This window comes from Ovis canadensis, chromosome 10, assembly GCF_042477335.2.
Source record: "Ovis canadensis isolate MfBH-ARS-UI-01 breed Bighorn chromosome 10, ARS-UI_OviCan_v2, whole genome shotgun sequence".
NCBI classification, from domain to species: Eukaryota; Metazoa; Chordata; class Mammalia; order Artiodactyla; family Bovidae; genus Ovis; species Ovis canadensis.
Genome location: NC_091254.1, coordinates 30,676,705 through 30,691,982, shown reverse-complemented (window position 1 = coordinate 30,691,982; position 15,278 = coordinate 30,676,705). Strand labels below are relative to the sequence as shown.

The window sequence follows — 15,278 nt, the reverse complement described above, 5'->3', positions numbered from 1 at the left end:
GCTGATTCATACCTCTATTTAAAGAATGGAGAACTTGAGTAGAAATATTTTCATGTTACAGTGCAGATAAACAGAAAACACAAAAACTTTTCATCTGGGCCTCAGTTTCTTTACTTTAGAATAGAGTAAGGACTTCCCTGGTGGTCCAGTGGTTAAGACTCTGCACTCCCAATGCAGGGGCCCAGGTTCAATCCCTGGTCAGGGCACTAGATCCCACATGCCTCCAACTAGAGATCCTGGCAAGTGGCAACAGCGATCCTGCTTGCCACAGCTAAGACTTGGCACAGACAAATAAAAAATAATAAATAAATAGATAAAGTAAACGCCACTTGGGTTTGTTGAAAGTATTCAATAAGATGTGTTATGGTACCCAGCACAGAGCAAGAGTAGATGCAAAATCAATTCCAGTTGAATTTTAATTTTAAAGATTGATTGAGTGAATGAATTTGAATCAATATAGTGAAATATTTAGTTGTTTTCATATAAATAACAATTTATGAATTCAGATTCAAGTAAAATTTGGCACTAACAAGGACCACAGTTAGTATGTGTCAACTGATTTAATTTTTGAAGTGACCCGATGGTATAGGTGGTATTTTTCTCCAATGTGAGTATAAGTTCAGCTCAGGCAAGCGGAAATGCCTGACTCAAGATCTGCTAGTGTCCACTGGAATCAGGATTTGTCTCTCAAATCTTAAATTTCAGTCCTTTTGCTTTTCCTGTCTACCATCCTCAAATATTTTTCTTGTTTGTTTTAAAATTTTGATTACTTTAGGGTTTGCATTGTTGAAAGGCTCTTGGCTTTCTCTCTGAATGCGTGCCTCCCACTTTCTCTTTTATTGTTTTCTACGTGCATGCTCAGGCACTCAGTCATGTCCGACTCTTTGCGGTCCCGTGAACTGTAGCCTGCCAGGCTCCTCTGTCCATGGGATTCTCCAGGTAAGACTGCTGGAGTGGGTTGCCATTTCCTTCTCCAGGGGACCTTCCTGACTCAGCGTGAACCCTCGTCTGTAGATTCTTTATCACTGTGCCACCTCCTGTCTCGTTGAACGGTATCATTCTGCACACCCAGGTTCCCAGCCAGAAATGGGGGCATCCTTGATCCCTCCTACCCCTTATTTACTCTCTCATCCTATATGTCCACTCAGTCCTTTCTTGTCCTCTCTGCTGAACACATGTCCCTTGAATCTACCCACCGCTTGTCATCACCTTATACTGTGGAAGTAAGCCATCTGCCATGGTCTGATCTTTATCCTCCTTTCCCCGACTCCAGCCCTCACCATCTCCTTCTCATTGGAGGTACCGTTATTTGTCTGAAATACAGGTCTGATTGTGACACTTTCTAAGACCCTTCTGAATTGTGTCCCCCCAACCGCCACTGCCCAACACACACACACAGGATATTGAAGTCCTAATCCCCAGTGCCCGTGAATGTCTCTTTATTTAGCAATAAGCTGTTTGCAGATGATCACGTTAATATGAGGTCATTGGAGTGGGCCCTGATCCAGTATGACTGTCTCCTCATAAAAAGGGGAAATTCAGACACAGCTGGCATGTGGGTGATGCCTCTGCAAACCAAGGAAACCAAAGGCTGCCAGCAGCCAGCAGAAGCTAGGAGATGGGCATGGAACGGATGGTCCCTCCCAGCCCTCAGGAGGAACCAGCCTTGCTGCCATCTTGACACACCACCATCTGGTCTCTGCTACACTGTCCAGCCTTTCCTCTTTCTTTGTACCTTCCCCTACCCCCACCCCTAGCTGCCTTGCATTTTTTTTAATATAAATGACTTAAAAATTTTTATATATATTTCTTTTTTTTTTTTTTGGCTGCACCAAGATATTAGTTGCGAGATATTTAGTTGCGCCATGTGAACTCTTAGTTGCTGCCTGTGGAATCTAGTTCCCCGACCAGGAATCGGATCTGGGCCCCCTGCATTGGGAGAGCAGAGTCTTAGCCACTAGACCGCCAGGGAAGTCCCTACCTTGCACTCATCACTGCGAGAACGCTCGGCTCTGTCACGTTCTAGATGTTCACCTACGATCTTCTGCACGTGCCAGCCCCTTGTGGTCAGAGTACATTTCTGCCTCTTCTTTCCATCTCATCCTTTAAAGCTCAGCTTAGCCTTCTTCACTTTATTTATTCAACAAATACTTTTGAAATGCCAGGTGTAGTGTTTAGAAGTTAACAAGACAAACCCAGTCCTTGGCCTCATGGGATTCCCAGTCTAGTAGGAGAGACCAGTATCAAATGAGGCAACATCAGCAGGATGTTGAAGGCATTAAATCGATGGATTGTGGAAAGTGCCTGAGCACACATGCCAAAGTTGGACCCCAAGTTTGTAATGAGAGAGAACACGAAGGAATTCAAAGCCTACTGTAGACTCTCACAAAGCTCAGGCCTCTGAGGTGCCATGTATCTTTGAAGGCAGTGGTGCAGGAAAGAGGTGTCAGACAGGAGGGCTGGTAGAAAGCTTATATAAGGATCAGCAAGACACTCCTCACCCCATCCTGACCCCTACCTTGCTGTTAAAAAAGGGAGATTCAAAGAAAGAGCTTTGGGTTATTTTTAAAAATGATAAAAGAAATAAAATGTTCAATAGAAGTTTTGAAGAAAAGGTTAAAAAAACTTCCCTGACTGTAGAACAGAAAAGACCAAGGGGGCAGAAAATTAGAAGATCAATTCAGGAAGCTCAACACCCAAATAAAACTAATCCCAAGGAAAAAGAATATCAAAAAAGTAAGGAAAGAAAATAAGAGAGAAAGAGGGAGAGAAAAACTTCCCAGAACTGAAATACTTGAATTTCCAGATTAAGAGACCACTGAATCCCTAGCACAGTGGATGGAAATGGACCCCCTTTAAGACATGTCATAAACTGTTGCAATGTCAGGCATATAGTAAAACCCTTAAATATTTCCAGAAAGAAAGAAAAAGTGATATACAAGGGTCATGTCCTGGTGGGTATGGTCCTAAACCAGGACCATAGGTTGGCAGACCTCTCAACAGCCAGCACTGGAACAGTTTCTTCATAATTTTGAAAGAAAATGATTGTGTGGACTTCAAGAACAAAGGTAGACTGCGTATGTTTTCAGCTGTAAAACATCTCAAGAAGCTTCTGTCTTCCTCGGGAGTCTAACTAAAGGATGTGCTAATGAAGACAGACAAGGAAGTAGACCAAGAAAGTGGAAGGTCTGTGGTCCAGAAGCAGAAGATCCAACCTACAGGAAGAAGGGGATTCCCAGGATGATGGTGCATGGAACTTTCTAGATGGCAGCTGGACAGCAGGACCAGACAGCAAAACAGAAGACTCTCGGAAGGACCTCTCCAAGAGGAACAAAAAGAGGACTGGATCCATCTTTTGGTTTTTCATATTGTGTTTTAGCTCTGTTGGAGAGAGTTTGGTACAGAATTAATCATACAGAAGCCAAACAGATGGAAAAGAAAAGATACAGGAAAGAAGTGTAAACGTTTTGCTCTATGGAACTCAGCTGTGAATATTTACATAGGCGTTGTGAAAACCACGTTGGTTTGAAGGTGTCATAGCCTTTAAGATCTTGTTGTAGAGAATGGTGGGAGGGCTGATGCGTACATGCAGTGTGAGGGTTAAATCTTCACCTCCCAAGTGAGAAGTTAAAAAAATATATCGAACCTGAACAAGCAAGGCATAGTATAAGCAAAGCATCAAGAAATATGACGTGGCAGAGAGATAGCCAAACTGTTGAAAATAATTGTTTCGATGGAATGGGAGTCAGAGGTAGAGAAGAAGTGTGTCAGGAGACCAGTGTTTCATTATAAACCAGGAGGTAATATTTGACTTCTAAAACTATGCACATGTATTATTTTATTAAAAAACTGAACCTTATATCCACAAAAAAGACATGTACATAAATGTCCATTGCAATATTATTCATAATATCTAACATGTGGAAGAAATTCAAATGTCTATCCATTAATGAATGAATAAATAAAATGTGATATCTCCTTATGGGCTTCCCTGGTAGCTCAGGTGGTAAAGAATCCACCTGCAATGCAGGAGACCCAGGTTCAATCCCTGGGTCGGGAAGATCCCCCAGGAGAAGGGATGGCTACCCACTACAGTATTCTTGCATGGAGAATTCCATGGACAGAGGAGCCTGGTGGGCTACATACAGCCCATGGGGTTTCGAGGAGTCAGACACGACTGAACACTGGCACAACATATCCATACAGAGGGTATTATTCTCCTGTAGGAAGGAATGAAGTACCCATGCAAATATGGATGAACCTTAAAAGGATTCTTCTAGGTAAATGAAGCAAGTCACTAAAGACCACATGTATGATTCCATTCATATGTCCAGAACAGAGAAATCTATTGGTGCACATAATACAATAATAGCTGGCAGTTTGGGAGGTGGGGTTGACTGGGGAGTAACTGCTGATGGTACAAGGTGTCTTTTGGGGGTGATGAAAATGTTCTGGAAGCATATAGTGTGATGTTGCCCAACTCTATCAGTATAGTAAAAATCCTTGACTTTCACTTTTAAAAGATGAGTCTTCTGGTATGTGAATCATATCTCGAAAGAGCCATTATTAAAAGAGAAGAATTGGGTTGCATCAGGATAGAGCTGGAAAATAATATTTTTACTAAATAATTTATTGCATCTTTTGCATTTTGAGCCACATGAAGATCTTATTAATCAAGAAAGTAATTTTTAAATTTAAATGAATAGTATTTAAAATGTGATGAAAGAGAGTATCCTAATCAACACTCATGTATTCAACACTTACTTTTGCCAAGTCTCAACATTTTACTGTGGACGTAGTGGGATTCTTCTGCCGGCCTTCCCACCGTCTCCCTAACTTGCCAGAGGTACCTATGTTCTTGAACTGGTATCTATCATTACTTAGATGTATTTTTATTATGAACATCCACATATACAGAGACACCCAAAAACTACACTATAATAGTTCTTTAAAATGTATAGAAATATATTGGTATTATTCTGCAATTTTGCTTTCCACCACCTTTATATTTTTAAGATTTTCTCTTGCTTTGGCAATCTAGTTCTACTTTACTCATTTTCCCTGCTAGACACTATATTGAACCGCAATTTATTCACTCTCCTGTTGCTTTCATATTTTTGCTGTCATGCAAAAGTGCAGTAAACATTCATTCACTACTTCATCTCATTCCATAACTGAGCCAGTCAAGACCTGCCTGTAATTAAGCTTTTAACGTAAGCTTAATTACAATAAAGGACAGAAATGGTATGGACCTAAAGGAAGCAGAAAATATTAAGAAGAGGTCACAGGAATACACAGAAGAACTGTGCAAAAATGATCTTCACCACCCAGATAATCACGAAGGTGTGTTCACTCACACTCACCTAGAGCCGGACATTCTGGAATGTGAAGTCAGGTGGGCCTTAGGAAGCATCACTACAAACAAAGCTAGTGGAGGTGATGGAATTCCTGTTGACCTATTTCAAATCCTAAAAGATGATGCTGTGAAAATGATGCACTCAATATGTGAGCAAATTTGGAAAACTCAGCAGTGGCCACAGGACTAGAAAAGTTCAGTTTTCATTCCAATCCCAAAGAAAGGCAATGCCAAAGAAGGCTCAAACTACCACACAATTGCACTCATCTCACTCGCTAGTAAAGTAATGCTCAAAGTTCTCCAAGCCAGGCTTCAGCAATACGTGAACCTGAACTTCCAGATGTTCAAGCTGGTTTTAGAAAAGGCAGAGGAACCAGAGACCAAATTGCCAACATCTGCTGGATCATGGAAAAAGCAAGAGAGTTCCAGAAAACCATCTATTTCTGCTTTATTGAGTATGCCAAAGCCTTTGACTGTGTGGATCACAATAAACTGTGGAAAGTTCTGAAAGAGATGGGAATCCCAGACTACCTGACCTGCCTCTTGAGAAACCTGTATGCAGGTCAGGAAGCAACATTTAGAACTGGACATGGAACAACAGACTGGTTCCAAATAGGAAAATGAGTACGTCAAGGCTGTATATTGTCACCCTGCTTATTTAACTTCTATGCAGAGTACATCATGAGAAACACTGGGCTGGAAGAAACACAAGCTGGAATCGATTGCCAGGAGAAATATCAATAACCTCAGATATGCAGATGACACCACCCTTATGGCAGAAAGTGAAGAAGAACTAAAGAGCCTCTTGATGAAAGTAAAAAAGTTGGCTTAAAGCTCAACATTCAGAAAACTAAGATCATGGCATCTGGTCCCATCACTTCATGGCAAATAGATGGGGAAACAGTGGAAACAGTGGCTGACTTTATTTTTCTGGGCTCCAAAATCACTGCAGATGGTGATTGTAGCCATGAAATTAAAAGATGCTTGCTCCTTGGAAGGAAAGTTATGACCCATCTAGACAGCATATTCAAAAGCAGAGACATTACTTTGCCAACAAAGGTCCATCTAGTCAAGGCTATGGTTTTTCGAGTGGTCATGTATGGATGTGAGAGTTGGACTGTGAAGAAAGCTGAGTGCCAAAGAATTGATGCTTTTGAACTGTGGTGCTGGAGAAGACTCTTGAGAGTCCCTTGGACTGCAAGGAGATCCAACAAGTCCATCCTAAAGGAGATCAGTCCCAAGTGTTCATTGGAGGGACTGATGTTGAAGCTGAAACTCCAATATTTTGGCCACCTCATGTGGAGAGCTGACTCATTTGTAAAGACCGTGATGCTGGGAAAGATTGAGGGCAGGAGGAGAAGGGCACAACGGAGGACGAGATGGTTGGGCGGCATCACTGACACAATGGACATGGGTTTGAGTGAACTCTGGGAGTTGGTGATGGACAGGGAGGCATGGCGTGCTGTGGTTCATCAGCTCGCAAAGAGTCGGACACGACTGAGTGACTGAACTGAACTAACTGCATGCACGCTGAATCTCTTCTTCGCTTTAGTCATGTCCAAGTCTCTAACCCTCTGGAATGTAGCCCTCCAGGCTCCTCTGTCCATGGCATTCTCCAGGCAAGAATACTGGAGTGGGTTGCCATTCCTGTCTCCAGGGGATCTTCCTGACCCAGGGATCAAACCCGTGTCTCCTGCATTGACAGGTATGTTCTTTTCTGCTAGTGCCACTGAGCTTATATTTGGAAGGAGACAATACGCTTAATTTAAAAAGCTGTATTTTAGAAGGTATTAAATCTGTAGAAGCTATAGAGCAGAATGAGGGTGATTGAAAATGACAAGAGTAGGACTACAATTTTAAACGGTTGGGGAAGAAATCCAAGTCATCTCTTTTTAAAAATAGTTATTAATTTAAATGTTTACTTGGCTATGTCAGATCTTAGTTGCCTCAGGTGGTGGGATCTTCATTGCCGCCTGCAGGATCTTTAGTTGCAACATGTGGGTTCTAGTTTCCAGACCAGGGATTGAACTCAGGCGCCCTGCATTGGGAGTGTGCAGTCTTAGACACTGGACTTACAGGAAAGTTCCCATTTCAGGAAGTGATCCATTTCTGTGTTAAGGGTGCCTAGTAAACAACTTCCAAATCTCAATTGTTTACATCAAGGAACCTAGGTTCCTGCGTCAACTGGGACGACTCTGCTTTGGAACACAGGTCACCTGGAATTGCCCTGGGCTGTGCACTGGGTTCAGGTTCACTTCAAGCATCTCCTCCTTCCTGTTGAACAAAGATGTGATTTTCTCAGAGCTTCCCTGGTGGCTCAGTGGTGAAGAATACCCGCAATGCAGGAGACGTGGGGTTCGAATCCTGGATCAGGAAGATCCCCTGGAGGAGGGCGTGGCAACCCACTCCAGTATTCTTGCCTGGAGAATCCCATGGATAGAGGGGCCTGGTGGGCTGCAGTCCACGGGGATGCAAAAAGTCGGACACGACTGAAATGACTGAGCATGCCTGCATGCTTGTGGTTTTCTCATGGTCAGTGGACTCCGAAGCACAGGAGACCAAGTCGAATCATGGAAGCATATTCAAGGCCTCTGTTTGTGTTTTTTCTGCTAAGAATCAAAAGCTCAAACAAGTTGCATGAAACAAGCCCAGGTAGGAGGAGAGCATGCTGTACCAGCCTGGGTGGGAGGTCCTGCGTCATCTCAGAGCAAAGATGTCAGTGTAGAATTCTACAGTGGAGAGGTACTATAGATTTGGAAACTGTAATTTTAAAAAATTGAAGGAAAATGAAAAATAATACCTAATTCATAGGATTTTTGTGAGAAATAAATAAAAATAATGTATGTGAACTATCTAGTCCAGAAAGTAAAAGTGTTAGTCATTGAGTCATCTCCGACTCTTTGCATCCCCCACCAGGCTCCCCTGTCCATGGAATTACCCAGGCAAGAATAGTGGAGTGGGTAGCCATTCCCTTCTCCAGGGGATCTTCCTGACCTAGGGAATGAACCCAGGTCTCCCACTTTGCAGGCAGATTTTTTTTTTACTATCTGAGCCACTAGGGCATCCCAGGCTAGAGCCTGGTCTAAATAGTGAAAGACTACGCTTACATAGCATAACACTCACATAGTATTTCCTATGTGCCGCACGCTCTTCCAAGTTCTCTGAATCAGTTGACGTCACCCTCACAGCAACGTACCAAACAGACACTGTTCTTATCCCCACCTTCTAGATGAAAAGCAGTAAATAATTTGCCCAAGGTCACACAACGAATACAGCAGTGCACGCTCAGTTGCTAAGTCATGTGCGGCTCTTTGTGACCCCAAGAGCTATAGCCAGCCAGGTTCCTCTCTCTGTCCATGGGATTTTTCAAGACAAGAATACTGGAGTGGATTGCCATTTCCTTCTCCAATGCAGCAGTAGAGCTGAGGTTTGACAACCAGAGAAGTGGCCCAGCACCTTTACTCCTAGTCTTCATTCTGCATGCCTCCCAGACCCTGAGTCTGGTGAGTGCTGTGTATTCACACGGGCACCCAGCTTTTCTTCCGTCGTGGTTCTGAGTACCCCTGCGACGTCACGGGTCTGCATCCTTGACTACAGTGGACATTCTGCAAAAACAGAGATTGTGTTCATCTTAATTACTCTTATGCCCTGCGCATCAACTATCAGGGGCAGGGGAGGGGCAGTAGGGTGAGGTAGAGGTGTTGTCCCCTTTGATCAATTCCCACAGTGTGTGAAGGGCAAATGGAGAAATCATAAGCAGTTAAAGATGCTTGAAAAACACGACATAATTGATGGAGCAATGTATCTAAACAGAAGATACAAGATTAAGATGCAGACCTATTGACCTTGAAAAGAGAGATGACACCTCCCCCTCTAAGCATGAAAGAGAAGGAGAAGGTGGGTCTTGTGAGAGTTGAGGAGGCTGGAGAAAGTTCACACCTAATAACTTGGGTATCATCTCAGTCAACAGAGGCAGGAATCTTGGGGCAGGAAAGGATGCAGGAGGGTGGAATGAGAGATTGAGGCAAGAGATGAGAATCTCTTTGGTCTAATTTTGGGGTTCTGTGATGATCTCTTTGATACTATGATGAAGCCAGAAAAAAAGCCCATATATACAAAATCATGCATAAAATCCCTGGAGTCTGTGAGCCCCAGTTTGAGGATGCCTGCTGTCAGGCAGGAATGAAATTGAACAAAAGTATGTCTAAGAAGTAATTCGAAGGCAAGCAGCTTGAATTTATAGCATTTCAACTCTGTTTCTGGGACTTTCTACAGCAATGGTTCAGTGGCTGGAGCAGAGCAGCTGATGTTTTAGGGACTGAGGCTGTGAGCATACGGGGGTGGGATACAGGAGGGAGGGCCGCAGGAGTAGAGGGAAGGCAAAGCACAGACCAGGGGAGTGGCGGAGGCGGCAGGACAGGCGTGCGGATGGTGGGGTAGGAGGTGGGAGGGGTCCTCTCTGAGCACAGGCCATCAGCAGGGCATGATTTATAGAAAGTGAAAATGAAAGTCGCTCAGCATCGGTGGGGCATGATCTATAGAAAGTGAAAGTCACTCAGTCGTGTCAGCTGTTTTCGACCCCATAGACTATACAGTCCATGGAATTCTCCAGGCCAAAATACCAGAATGGGTAGCCTTTCCCTTCTCCAGGGGATTTTCCCAACCCAGGGATCGAACCTACGTCTCCCGCATTACAGGTGGATTCTTTACCAGATAAGCCACAAGGGAAGCCCAGAATACTGGAGTGGGTTGCCTATTCCTTCTCCAGGGGATCTTCCTGACCCAGGAATGGAACCAGGGTCTCCTGCATTGCAGGCGGATTCTTTACCAACTGAGCTATCAGGGAAGCCCCTAAGAAGAATAAAACCCAGATGGGACTGTTCATTAGCATGCTGCACAAGCAATTCTAAACACTGACAGAGATAAAATACTCCTCTAAAACAGCTTTGGTCTAACACCTAAACAGTTGCCTGTCTCCACTGGGTAGCCTGGTGCTGCTGGGAGGCAGATGGCGAGATTGCGACTGAAGGAGTGGCCAGGATGTGGGTGAGTCGGTGGTGGTTGGCTGAGGTGGGGCCAGGGCTGAGCCAGTGCTCGCGTGGAGGGTTCCTGCAGGTGGGTGGTTGCAGGCAGCACAATTCAGTGGCTTTCATCTCCTAGAATGTAGACATCGCCTGGAATCTGGTGTGTGTCTGTGTGTCTGTGTGTGTGTGTGTGTGTGTGTGTGTGTGTTTGACCTGAATCGCTGCTAGGCATAACCACACATTTTGCCCTCTTCCAACATCATCTCTGCTGACATCTGGCTCTGCCTCAGTGTTCCACTGCCTTTTCGCCTCTTTCATCGATGGCATTTACTGACTTACATGTTTTTCTCCTCTAGACTGTGTGCTCCTTGAGAGCTGCAGTCGTGTCTTACTCATTTCTGGATCACCAGTGCTGCCAGACAGCACTCACGCACCCACTGCAGCCCCGCCCCCGCGTATGTTGCTCTTCCTTTAGATCCCTGGGAGTTCTGATGATCAGGCTCCAGAAGACACAGGAGAGCAGAGGGCTGCTCTCCTCCCTGGTAAACAGGATGAGTCGCTGTTCTTTATGAAACGTTACTATCACCCCTCCATTCCATCCTGAAACCACAAGGGGTACAGACTGGGGAGGTCCACAGTGATCTCACGTATTTTCATCCTTCGGGACCGCCACATTATCTGTGCTGCTGCACGGATGACCGATGACTGACCCACCACAGTGGAAACCACCAGCATTTGGCTGCTTTGTAGGGCGATCAGTCCTGTCACAGTGATACATGGATGTGTCTCTGGGGTCCTGAACGAATTTAGGTGCCTCTTGAACCCCCAGCCCCTGCACTGTATTACTTGGAAGTAAGGATGCAATGGAGAAAATGAGGTCCAGTTCACCCCCTCAGTCTTCCCTGGGGAGTCACAAGAGAGTTGATGGTTCTCTGTGAGGTGAACTACCCTAGAACGGGCTGAATCTCCACCATCTCTTCCTGTTCTTCTGCCTACCGTCTCCCCAGAGATGGCCCCTGTAGGGTCCTGACCAAGACATTGTCACACCCCTGGCAGATGAAGTAGATGCAGATACCAGAAGGGCTTGATCTGACATTTGAGGTCAGAAGTAAGAACTTTCGAAATCAAAGAAGCAAAAGAAGTATAAGGGCAGCACCCCCTTCCCCTGCCCTGCCCCAACCAGAGCCCTCAACAAATACAGAAACTTATTGAATGATCAAGACATCTTCAACTCACTGTCAGCCGGAGCAGAGCCTCAGATTCTCATTCCTCCATAGCAGGCTGGTCGCTGGAGCTACACAGGCTCGAGGCAGCATGGAGATAGGCTATGAGTAATGTTCTGTCATACATGACTCAGGATGCATACAACCTTCACAACCAGTGTTTAGGCTTCTTGAGCATTGAGCACTTCCCTTTGAAGATAAGAATTAGCCCTCAGGACAGGCGGTCAGGGTTTTGGCATAGAGTTGAGTTTTTCTATTCTTTTGCTAATTTTACAAAATGTGTATTCAGAAAATAAACCTGATCCGTAGGATGGATTTGTGTGCTCAGTCATGTTGGAATTTTTGTGACCCCATGGACTGTAGCCCCGCCAGGCTCCTCCGTCCATGGGATTTTCCAGGCAAGAATACTGGATCGGGTTGCCATTTCCTCCTCCAGGGGATCTTCCCCGGCTCAAGGATCAAACCTGCATCTCTTCCATCATCCTGCATTGACAGGTGGATTCTTTACTGCTGAGCTACTTGGGACGCCTAGAAGGAATTTAGCCAGCCCACTGAACCTGGTCACTGCTGCAGGTGCTCTTGGTAGGAAACGTCTAAATAATTGAAATCTTTAACTGGGTTAAAGAGATCCCTAGTACATAGGTGTTCTATAAATAAAAGAATGAGTAAATAATATATCTTTCTTTTTGAGCCCTTCCCCTTAAAGAGATCTTTTTGTTTTGTTTGCACCAATGAGATCATTGTTCAGGACTCTTAAGAGGGGTTTGGTTTCTCCTGGGGCGGAGCTTTCCCAAGGAAATCCCTTTTAGCTGGTTTTGGGGACACCACCACCTCTTCCTTTGGCTCTTTCATTAAAAATGAATAATTTGTTTATCTCTGCTGTCAGAAGGTAAGCATCAGAGCACTGCATTCTCAATTAGGGTCAGAGTGAAAAAGTCAAGGTAGTTATCTGAAATCAAGCAGGTTTCAGTAGCCCAGCGTCTGCAAGCCAGCTAGAGGAGAAAGAAAGGGAAGGAGAGAGAAAAATGCTTATAAAGAGGAAGTGGTAAGAGGCTTCTGAATTTCAGTGTGACCTGTCAGGTGATTTTTGCGGGGGAGGGGACATGAGAGGGGAAAAAAAAAAAAAAAAAAAGAACATGTTAAGTAAAATGTCCTTATAAAGACAAAATCTATTTCTTTCCTGGCTGATGATTTGTTACTCTAGTCACTTCCTGCCTTGTGACCACACACCCGGGGTTAACAAAGTTGTTCTCCAGATCAGAAAGAAGGGGTTTTCTGGTTACACGCCAGCACCACTGAGAACAGTTTGGCTACCAGGTAAATTTTCTCTCTCTCTTTTTTTGCCGTTCCTGAGTGCTTACGATGTTCTGCTTGTTGGGCGGTTCTGGTTTTGTGGACTGTGGACTCTGCTTTCAGGGGACTAGAGATCCGAGCACCTGTCACCCTTGTCCCCCGTGAGCTCTGCCCCCGCCCCGGTTGAACTGCTCAGCAAAGCTGCAGCTACCCCGTGTGGTCGCCCAGCCGGGGACCCTCCCGTCCCCTCCAATCTTGCTCTGGGAGGTGACTTCTCCAGCTACCCATAGTTATCGCTCCTCCCAAAAAGCTATGTTTTTTTCCCCCCCTTTCGTTTTGTGTTGTTGCCGTTCAGTCAAGCAGTCCTGCGATCAGTCTGCGTGCGACCCCATGGACTGCAGCACGCCCGGCCTCCCTGGCCTTCACCATCTCCCAGAGCTTTGCTCACACTCATGTCCCGGTGCTTGCTCATACTTGGTATTGGGGTGTAGCCAGTTAACACTGTTGTGATAGTTTCCAGTGAACAGGGAAGGGACTCAGGCTTACATTTACATGTACCCATTCTCCCCCAAACCTCCCTCCCATTCAGGCTGCCGCATAACACGGAGCAGAATTCCCTATGCTATACCATATAACACATGATTTTTTTTTTTTTCAGTTTTAAAACCAAACCATGTTCTGACATGGAGCAGAATTCCCTATGCTATACCATATAACACATTTTTTTGTTTGTTTGTTTGTTTGAAAACCAAACCATGTTCTGATTTATTTCTGTTGCTTTATTTCAGGGAGGCTGTTTACTGTGATTTTATCTACTTTCAAATGTTCTCAGGAAAGTGGATATTGATCATTCAGATGGTCATTACTGCTCATTGGTCTGATGGGGATAGTTTAATTTTAGCTCCTGTGGTTATGTTTTTCTAAAAAGGAAAAAGCTTCTTTACGGTACTTTAGTGGATATATTAACTTCTTGAGTCCTGTGTTACCGAGTGTGACACTGGTGGTTTGAGTGATTTGGGGCACCAACGGTTTTTAATGGGTGTGCTTAGTAGCCACATGGAACTAGAGGCTGTCTCTTCTCCATTTATTCTCTAAAAATAAAAGCAATTTGTGTTGCTTAATTGTACTGCTTTGTAGAATTGTCTGAACTACTTGATGTCCTCATAACCATACAAATGACCGTTAAGTTATGGAGGAAGGGCTTCTGTCTGCAATAGAAATTCTTATAAAGTTGCTATGGGATATTTATTCCAGAAACTTTGTTGAAACTCAGTCTTTGAAACTTGTACCATCAGCCTTGATTAATTATCATGATTCAATAATGTTAAGAACTGTTGACAGATGATAAACATAAAAGCCATTTAGATTGCAAAGGATTCATTTATCAGCATACTTATCAAAACCTGATTTTTCTTAATTATGTGCTAAGTTGCTTCAGTTGTGTCCGACTCTTTGCAACTCTGTGCACTGTAGCCCACTAGGCTCCTCTGTCCATAGCATTCTCCAGGTAAGAATGCTGAAGTGGGTTGCCATGCCTTCCTCCAGGGAATCTTCCCAACCCAGGGATCGCACCCATGTCTGCTGTGTCTCCTGCGCTGGCATGTGGGTTCTTTACTGCTAGAGCCACCTGGGAAGCCCGATTAACTATAGCAGCTTGTTTTCTAAAATTACCTCCTCAGGACAACTTAAAAACCTATCATTAAAATAAAGGTGGTTTATCCACACACATCTTGATTTTGAATTTGCATGAATTTATCATAATTGGCTTCTAGTAAATAAAATGGTTTGAAGAACATCTTTGCACAGACAAATCTGAATGGGATCAACGACTTACCTGTAAACGTGAATTTCTGAAGTTGTGAAGTGTGGTCATCAATATTGTTTGACACATCTCACTTGAATAGTTTTAAGCTAGCGAAAATGTGGAATTGACGGAGAAGGATTGAACCCCCCAAAAGAACAGATTGAAAATATACTGTGTCATGTTTTAAGTAAAAATATTGATGTGAAAAAATGAATTAGGATGCAAAATTATGCCAGTAAAATTGTCTTTACCTTGGGAGGAAATGAAAATGGAATCAAGTTTAGATTGTTAAAGCATCAATCTGATACGTTATAAAATACCATTCCTCTTCATTCTTGTTTACCCCCAGTAAAATCAGGGAAGACTGTTCTGGATCTTGCCCTTTGAACAACACTGCTGAGGTGGGACATTTTATTAGCTGTCCCAAAGGTGTTTTCTCTTGTCACATTTTAAATTTTGTCTCCTTCATAGATTATGCCTTGAAACAATCTGTAATTTGGGAAACAATTTCAGTATTTTAACGCCATTTCTGATTCCCAGGTGGCTCAGTGGGAAAGAACCTGCCTGCCGATGCAGGA

General features: G+C 44.0%; 2 protein-coding genes and 1 non-coding gene across 13 annotated transcripts in view; 2 read left to right on the top strand and 1 right to left on the bottom strand.

Annotated features, from left to right (window-relative positions):
- The window catches only part of LCP1 (lymphocyte cytosolic protein 1), a 93,515-nt gene that overhangs the window by 20,594 nt on the left and 57,643 nt on the right, over positions 1-15,278 (top strand). For 2 of the 4 annotated variants that reach the window (XM_069601295.1, XM_069601296.1), the window contains 2 exons: positions 12,099-12,185; positions 12,808-12,920. The exons of 1 other annotated variant lie outside the window; for it this stretch is intronic. The gene's annotated coding sequence lies outside the window, so the exon portion shown is untranslated. Of the gene's footprint in view, positions 1-12,098; positions 12,186-12,384; positions 12,493-12,807; positions 12,921-15,278 lie in introns of those variants that run through there. One more of the 4 variants, XM_069601297.1, reaches the window with a different exon arrangement.
- Positions 1-15,278, bottom strand: part of LRRC63 (leucine rich repeat containing 63) — a 72,516-nt gene that overhangs the window by 56,112 nt on the left and 1,126 nt on the right. Inside the window, exons 2-4 of one of the 8 annotated variants that reach the window (XR_011259346.1) lie at positions 11,617-12,676; positions 8,480-8,961; positions 7,246-7,630 (exon numbers count right to left, since the gene is read on the bottom strand). The exons of 3 other annotated variants lie outside the window; for them this stretch is intronic. The gene's annotated coding sequence lies outside the window, so the exon portion shown is untranslated. Of the gene's footprint in view, positions 1-7,116; positions 7,739-8,169; positions 8,962-11,616; positions 12,677-15,278 lie in introns of those variants that run through there. 4 more of the 8 variants (XR_011259347.1, XR_011259348.1, XR_011259345.1 and 1 more) reach the window with 4 other exon arrangements.
- On the top strand, positions 135-206 carry TRNAG-CCC (transfer RNA glycine (anticodon CCC)). Its single transcript has one exon. It is a non-coding gene; the product is annotated as a tRNA-Gly (tRNA).